The sequence below is a fragment of the Phacochoerus africanus genome, chromosome 1 (genome assembly GCF_016906955.1).
Source record: "Phacochoerus africanus isolate WHEZ1 chromosome 1, ROS_Pafr_v1, whole genome shotgun sequence".
NCBI lineage: Eukaryota > Metazoa > Chordata > Mammalia > Artiodactyla > Suidae > Phacochoerus > Phacochoerus africanus.
The window spans coordinates 57,031,530-57,040,396 of NC_062544.1; positions in this window are offsets into that span (position 1 = coordinate 57,031,530).

Sequence of the window (8,867 nt, forward strand, 5' to 3'; positions counted from 1 at the left end):
AGGAAGAGAGAGAGGAAAAATTATTGCCTTCAGAACAGGCTAGGTTTTTTTTTATTAATGAATTTTATTACATTTATAGGTGTATGACAATCATCACAACCAAGTTTTATAGCACGTCCATCCCAAAGAACAGGCTAGTTTGTACTGTGGTCACAACACTACCAAAATCTCAAAGGCAGAAAAGGGCCTCTTTCTCACTCCACCACATCCCCATCATCCGCAGCCAGGCACGTGAGAGAGGAAAGGCCAGCAATTACATGCTTGTGCTGGTGGTGACACATATCACCTCCACTCACAGAGTTCTTAACCCACTGAGCGAGGCCAGGGATCAAACCCACAACCTCACGGTTCCTAGTTGGATTCGTTTCCACTGAGCCTCAATGGGAACTCCCAATTAAACAATTTTTTAAAGTTTTCATGTGCCATGAAGTAGGCATTCTCATATTAATTTTAGTTACAAAGTCAATTGGGTCCTTCTAGAACACATTTGGTAAGTGTAGAAAGAACATTTTAAGAGGTTCATCTTCCTTTGACTCTGTAATTCTATATCTAGAAATTAATCCTTAGGAAATAAACAGAAAAAAAGATAAAATTTAAGTAAAAATATATTTTCTATAGCACTATTAATAATGCTCCACACTAAAAGTAACATAAATGTCCAATGAAAGGGGATTGGTCCAATAAATTCTGCAACAGCAATAAGCTGGAATATTGAGTAGCCACCAGATGAAATGGCTCAGGATGGCATATTAATTCAATGGACTACTGACATTAAAAATCAAAATTAAGAGGGCATTCTAGAAATGTGGAAATAACTACATGAAGTAGTAACAGGACAAGAGAACTCAATTATATACACATTGAAATTATCTATGAAATAATCAGTTCTGTATTAAATGCAGAAGGGGGAGTTCCCATCGTGGTGCAGTGGAAATGAATCTGACTAGGAACCATGAGGTTGCAGGTTCAATCCCTGGCCTTGCTCATCGGGTTAAGGATCCGGCATTGCCACGAGCTGTGGTGTAGGTCGCAGATGCAGCTTGGATCGTGCGTTGCTGTGGCTGTGGTGTAGGCCAGCAGCTGTAGCTCCAATGAGACCCCTAGCCTGGAAACCTCCATATCCCAGGAGTACAGCCCTGAAAAGACAAAAAGACTCAAAAAAAATTTTTTTAAATAAATGCAGAAGGGGTTTGAGTTTTTCTGGTGAGACCAAATTTGTGTTCAGATGTTTTATTTAACTCTTGTTCAGATGAAGAAAGGAGAAAAAGAAGGGAGAGGAGAAAAAAAAAGATCGAGAAAAAGAAGAAGGGAGGAGAGCAGAGGTAGAAGGTACAAGAAAGAAGGGGAGCAGAGGGAGAGGAAGAGGGAGAAAGCTCCCTGCAGTCACGGCCAGAGCATCCTGTGCTCTCCACGCCCACACAGCCCCCAGTGGGCTCTGCCTCTGTGAGCCACACGGGTGCAATGTGAGTCCACCAAAGAGTGTGCCCCTTTGCTCTTTGTTAAATAAATACACAGAAGGCATTAAAAAAAAAGACCTTCAATACCCCTACATCACACTCAGATACATCTGCCACTGAGAAGGAGGAGATCTGGCACCTAAGCAGTGTGGCCACCTGGAAGGTTCACCAACCTCCCAGTGAACTGGCTGAGTGCTTCTGGGGTACAGTGGGTGGTATTGATGAGCGAAGCTGAGTGACCAGGCTGAGTCTGGCTTAGACTTGGTATGCTCCATCCCCGAGGGCACAACAGAGCACCTGGACGTTTTCAGACAAGCCAGAAACTTTCCTTAACTCTGGGGGCTACCAACAATGAGATACCATCACACACCTACTAGAACGGCTGCAATTCAAGACTGACAACATCAGGTACTGGTGAGGCTATAGACCAACCAGAACTCTCATTGCTAGTCAGAGTGGAAAATGGTACAACCACTTTGGAAAACTGTTGAGCTGCTTTTAATACAGTTCCACTCCTAGGTACATTCTTAAAAGGAATAAATGCAGATGCCCACAAAAACACTTGTGCCAGAATATGCACAGTGGCATTAGTCATAATAGCTCAGATGGGATGTCTCCTTTCTCTGGGATGACAGACTGCCCAGGACATGGTTTTCTCCCGCTAGAATCCAGGGGCCCAAGAGAACAGAGGAAGCTTGCCGTGCCCCTGGAGGTCCTGCTCAGCACTGACCTGTGGTTACTTCTGCCCTCTTTCTGTGGGCAAAGCATTTACTGAGCATTTACTACAGGTCTACAGGTCTGACTCTTCTCAGGCATTTTAATATTGACAACAATGCAATGAGGCAGCTACAGTTACCATCCCCTTTTACAGATGAAGAAACTGAGACTTCAGGAAGTCAATTTTCCAAGGTCATGAGGCTGGTAAATAGCAAGGACTTGAGTGCAGAGTCAGTTCCCAAAGCCCCTCACACTGAACCAGGTGTTAGAAGACCCTAGGCCCAGCCTGTTCACTACATGCGCAGCCATCACAAAAGCCGGGGAATGAGTTGGACACACGTTTTTAAGTGCCTTGGAAAAGTCACTTAACCTTTCTGGCTTTCGATTTCTTCCTGTGTGAAATGAGTTATGTTGGATCTCTAAGCTCATTCTGGGTATAAACTTAATACCAAGGTTCTATGAATGCAGTAGAACATTTACCATTAACCTGACAATATAGAAATTAAGATTTTAAAAGAATTAGTCTTGTGTAAAAAAAAAAAAAAAAAAGAACCAGTATTAAAACAGATTCAAGACTCCTCACTTTAGTCCATGGCAAACCATGGTCCATGGGCCACATGTACAACTGGCAAACTAAGACTATTTCTTGCATTTTTAAAAATGTTTTATTATAGTTGATTTACAATGGCCTGTCAATTTCTGCTGTACAGTAAAGTGACCCATACATATATATGTATATATACATTCTTTTTCTCACATTATCCTCCATCATATTCCATCACAAGTGGCTAGATATAGTTCCCTGCACTCTACTATTTCTTGCATTTTTAAATGGCTAGGAATAAGAAAAAAAAGTGGTATTTTGTAACACATGAAAATTAGGTGAAATTCAACTTTTCATGTCATAAGTAAAGTTTTATTGAAATACAGTCATGCTCATTCATTTACATATTGTCCATGACTGCTTCAGTGCTTCAACCTCAGAGTGGAATCATGCGACAGACTCTATGACCCATAAAGCCTACAATATTTACCACCTGGCCTTTACAGAAAAAGTACACTCGCCCCTGTATTAGTCCTATTGTGTCCACCCCCCACAAAAACTCATGTTCCAATAAAAACCATGTCGAGCATTTAGGTCACCATATTTCACAGCCCAGTGCAGTGATCTGAGGTTTAGTTTACTTTGGTTTGCTGTCTGTCATTTTTTTCATCATTCAACTATAACCTACTGACAACTGCATAATCCCCAGACTACCCAGAAAGTCTTGACTAACTGCTAATTAATCAGTCTGGCTTAAATTCTCCCATCAGTAAACACCAGGACACATCTGTTTAAAACAATGTTTTGATGAAACAGTCCTTCAATCATAAAGGGAAAACTAACATCTCAGTCATGCCAGGCTGCAGGAGTGTTTCTTCTCTGAGAGTGGACATCATATGAGTGTCAATGAATCATGCTAAATTTGGTGCTAAACATCCAGAAACTTCCTCCACAGAGAGATTCTGGCCACCATATTCTGTAAACCAAGATTATGCAAATCATAAAAAGCAGGTCAAAAATCTAAACACATCGTTTTATTTCTTAACTGTCTTCTTGTTTTGGTCTTGGTAACATAATACTTAATAGATAATATAGTTCACTAAATGAGAAACTATACACACAAACATTTCATACGATATCTAGTCCACATTTGTGCTCAAAAATTAGTTGAACCTGAATTCCATGAATCACCTCACGAGGAGGAAAATTTTTAAGCCACTTAATTGTTAAAAAAGATTTTTTTTTAAGTATGCATCTTTCGCCCATAAATACTAGGCAGTCTACTAAAATCCATCTGAAAATAAATTTTTTTCTCATTTTTGTGGCTTTGGTTTAAACCACTTCACAGGACCCCCAAAACATGCCTGAAGAGATACAATGCCAGCTTTATTCTGGCCCACATGGGTATGCCAACACGGCTTTGCCATGTTTATAACTCTTTGCATTGTTATAAAACAGAGGCAGCATGCTGTTCTATGAAGATTCCTTTAAGAGTTCTAAATTAAAATTATATTCACCCCACAATATCATTAAACACAGGCACGGGTTCTCCACGCTCAAAGGTTCTTTTTAGGACTTCAGAGCGCCTGGCTCCCTGTCACCCAGAGAACTCAGTGTTTTGAATTTATCTGTTCCCTCTGCTGCCTGGTTCCATGGTAATTACCAGGCTCCTGGAACCAGGCTGACATCTCATGTGATAGAAGTATACGAGCAAAGAAGTAAACACAAACAGCTGTGTTCATTCCAGCACCGTTCAAACCTTAAACAAGCTAAGGGAAAGTTGCTGAGTCAAAAAGGAACAAACCATGGGCTCATCGTGCTTTCAACTTTCTAACCAAGAACCTACAGGCTTCATCCAATAGGCTCAACAATCCAAAAGTAAAGGGACTGTAATATGTGCAGACTTCTAAAATACAAACGTTGAAAATGTTCTTTCTTTCCTAGACAAAAGCTTCATTTTAATGACTGCAAATTTGCCAGAAAAAAATGATAAGAATCCAATAACTGTATTCTCAGGGAATGGCTTAAAGGTGGCACATGAGAATCACTTATCAACCAAAATACTTTTGCACCTTTTGAGAGGTGGAACATGCACATGTATGATCTAGTCAAGCTATTGCCTTAATTAATTACATGTTTGTTTTCTTTTTTCTTGGAGATGCCAGTGGCATGCAGAAGTTCCTGGGCCAGGAATGGAACCCACACCACAGCAGTGACCCAAGCCACAGTAGGGACAATGCAGGATCCTTAACCCACTGAGCCACCAGGGAACTCCATTCAGTTTTTAAATTACACACTACATACCAAACACATGTCATGAACAGATCAAAGTTACTGAAAGCACATAATGCAAAGTGTGACTTTTCATGAAATTCTTCCCATCATTTAACAAATACTATTTAAGTGCTAGACACTAAGGATGCAAAAATAGAAGATGTGGTCCCTACTCTTGCAGAACATCAAGTCTAGTGGAGCAGGGATAGGCACACAAGCAATTGCATACAAAGAGTACAGAGTACAGTAGGAACAGAGGAAGGATGCTCAATAAACACTGGGGCATATTTTCCCAAATGCAAGTTACAGCCTCCTAGCAGTCACCTGGAGACACCACTTAATCCAGGAACATTGTCGTTTCTGTTCAACATTGTGACTTTCTCTTTTGGAACCAGTTTGCAAGCTGTATCTGTTATCTATTGCCATAACAATGCTGTGTAACAACCAAGAAATCCCAGTAGCATACCACAAGACGTATTTATTGCTCATCTCTCCAGAGTGGTCAGAAAGGCAGCTCTTCTGATCTTTACTAGACTCACTTACATGAAGGTGGGGGTCAGGGGGAGTCAGGGTGGGAGTCAGCTGTCTCTAGGCTGACCTTGGCTGTCATGTGTCTCCCATCTTCATCAGGGTAGCCCAAGCATGTCCTCACAGTAACTGAAGAGATTTGAGAAAGTGGGAACATGTTAGCCTCTTGGGTCCTAGGCTCAAAAGTGGCACATCCTCACAACCCCTGCATTCTAATGGCCAAAACAATCACGATCCTAGTTCAAATTCAAGGGATAGGGAGACGGATGTCACCTTTATAGTAAAAGAGCCTCTGCAAAGTCCCATGACAAAGAGGCTGGCTATAGAGAAGGGTGCAGAATTGAGCCCATCACTGTAATTTACCACCAAGTCACACCAGAAGAGCAGTCTCTAAATGACCTTCTCCTGGTTTTAACCCACCTCTATCCCTAGAATTTATTTCAGATGGCTTGGTCTTTGCCCCCAATTAAACCCATCTTCAAAATTCAATTAATTTACCCCCACTGCATGGGGATGCTATCATGCCTTTTGATGTCCCCTGACAACAGCCAACACAAGGCCTTGTGAAGGGAGGTGGCCTTCAACAATATATATTGGATGAATGAACAAATACATTCACATGTCATATGAGTGTTTTGAGCAAGAGCTGCACATGAGGATATGATGACCGTCTCCTCAGGGGACCATTTTGCAATGGATGCCACATTCTAATGTGTCAGTGCTCCTGTGTTTGTATAAAAAAAGTGATCCATTGCATTTGATCATGTTCCTACTACTCAACATTGTAAAGGAGAGACTTTATTCCATTTACCTTACTTTTATCTTCTGTTTTTTTTAACTCAAATGTCTAAAATGCCCTTCGTAATCTTTCATCCATTATTTGTCAAATAGTTAAAGTCATTCTACAAATATGTCTTCCCTAACCTCATGTTGGGTATATTATGCACTGATCTTGCACTGGCTAGAGAATGACTCTGGAAAGGATTAACAATGACCTACATAACAGGATTATTCCGCAAAAAGTTCCGTGATAGATTCCTCAAGGATGGACGGTCTACGAGGAGTTCCTACTGTGGCTCAGTTGATTAGGAACCTGACTAGTATCCATGAAGATGCGGGTTCAATCCATGGCTCTGCTCAGTAGATTAAGGATCCAGCATTGCCCTGAGCTGTGGTGTAAGTTGAGGATTTGGCTCAGATCCTGCATTGCTGTGGCTGTGGCAGAGGGTGGCAGCTACGGCTCCAATTTGACCCCTAGCCTGGGAACTTCCGGGATGCTGCAGGTGTGGCCCTGGAAAAAAAAAAAAGAAAGAAAGAAAAAAATAAAAGAAAAAAAATGGTCTGCAAATGCACTTTGTGTAATATTAATTCTTTACATTTCTCAAGATGACTTTCTCTCAAAGAATGCCAAACACTTCACATATGGTCGGCCAGATCCTCTCCGAGTGTAAATTATGCCCCAGGAGTAAATGAATTGCTGGAGGGAGGCATTAACTCTTTGGGTCACTAGGGTTCCACTTAGAGCACTGCAGGAGGGCAGTCATTTAGCAAATAGAACCCCAGGGGCCAGAAAGTATATGTGCAATATAAATTATTCCCAGGGAGTCATTTATGAACTCAGAAAATCTGGTTTATTATCTCATCTGTTCACACAGCATCCCAGGGAAGGAGAGTATCAGCAAGAAAAGAGAAATAAGGGAGACTGGCGATGCTAGAAGTTTCCTCAGCTCCCACAGCTTGTCAGTGTCAGAGCTCCAACTCAGTTTCCCTGATCATTGGCTTGACACCCCCCCTCCCCCCCCGCCCCAAGTAGGCCTCAGGGTTTGGGCTCTCAGCTAGAAGTTTCTGTTAATTGGGAGGAGGCTGAGGCAAGTGAGGTACCAAGGATGCAAAGTCAGAAGCCTCAGCTGCCTCCCATAGTCTAGTCCTGCTGTTAACTTAGTGAGGGATATTTGCTTGAAACACCTAAGAAACCACAAAATTCGCACTGACAGATACTGTGTGCTCCTATTAAATCTGTAAAGATCGATGAGGATTCATTAGTTGATTGATTTGTTTTTCCACACCGAGATGAGAAGGCAATGAGGGAGGGGGTGACAGCAGAGAGAAGAGACGTCACCTTCTTGGGTTTCTTCCTAAAGTTGGGAATGGTCAAATCGTTGGTCTATTCTGGGTAAGTGCAGAAGAATCTAGACTCAATATTATGCAATTCATGCATTGCAAAGAGGTCCCTTGGAATGTTTTGGCTTGAGGGTCCAAATGCTCTCCTTGTCCCAGAGTCAACCACCCTCTACGGCAGTATCTCTAGCTATCGCCCATGATTTCAATTTTTTTTTTGTCTTTTTGCCTTTTCTAGGGCCGCGCCCTCAGCATATGGAGGTTCCCAGGCTAGGGGTCGAATCAGAGCTGTAGACCCCAGCCTACACCACAGCTACTGGGGATCCGAGCCATGTCTGCGACCTACACCACAGCTCACGGCAACACCGGATCTTTAACCCACTGAGCAAGGCCAGGGATCGAATCCGCAACCTCCTGGTTCCTAGTCAGATTCGTTAACCTCTGCGTGCCACCGCCACGATGTGAACTCCTGATTTCAATTCTTTATGAAGCCTCCAGAAGCTCTGCATCAAGCACTAAGCGGTCTACAAAAGGATTAGGATGCAGGCGTCTTGATTCCCCACTCAAATCTCTCTCTCATCACATCTCTGTGATGACACCCTGTGCATCTGCTAAGAGCCAATCGCAGAAAAATAAATAAGGGGAACGATCTGTGTAGCACTTTGCTCTGCCTGGGAGCTCGGCCATGCTCTAAAAGGCCACAAACAATTGACTTCTTTGCAAAGTTCTGTTCCCCATTCATCCAGATACCAACCTCAGCTACCAAGAGTCCCACTGATTTCTCCGTACTTGGACTAATTTCTTGCCTCAAAAAGAAATATTAAATCGTGATTTAAAAGAAAAACAATACAACACACTCCCCACGTCCTGCCCATTGCTGCCACCAGATCCATGTGCTCTCACCCACACACCACACACACACAACCAGTGAAGTCATTTGATCCCATGTTTTCTCGATATTAAGGGTGTGTCACTCAAAGAGTGACCTTGGATAAGTCACTTAACCACTCTTGGCCTCAATTTTCTCTCCCAGTAAAATGAGGAGATTAGACTAGAAAACTCAGCTCTGGAATGTCATAATTCTCAAGGTGATACACTTTCTTGAAGTTATAACTTTAACCTCGCTGGCATCAGCAAACTACAGCCCTTGGGCCAAATCCTCATTCACCACCTGGTTTTGTATGGTATGAGAGTTAAAGGGATAGTTTTCACATTTCTAAATGGTTAAG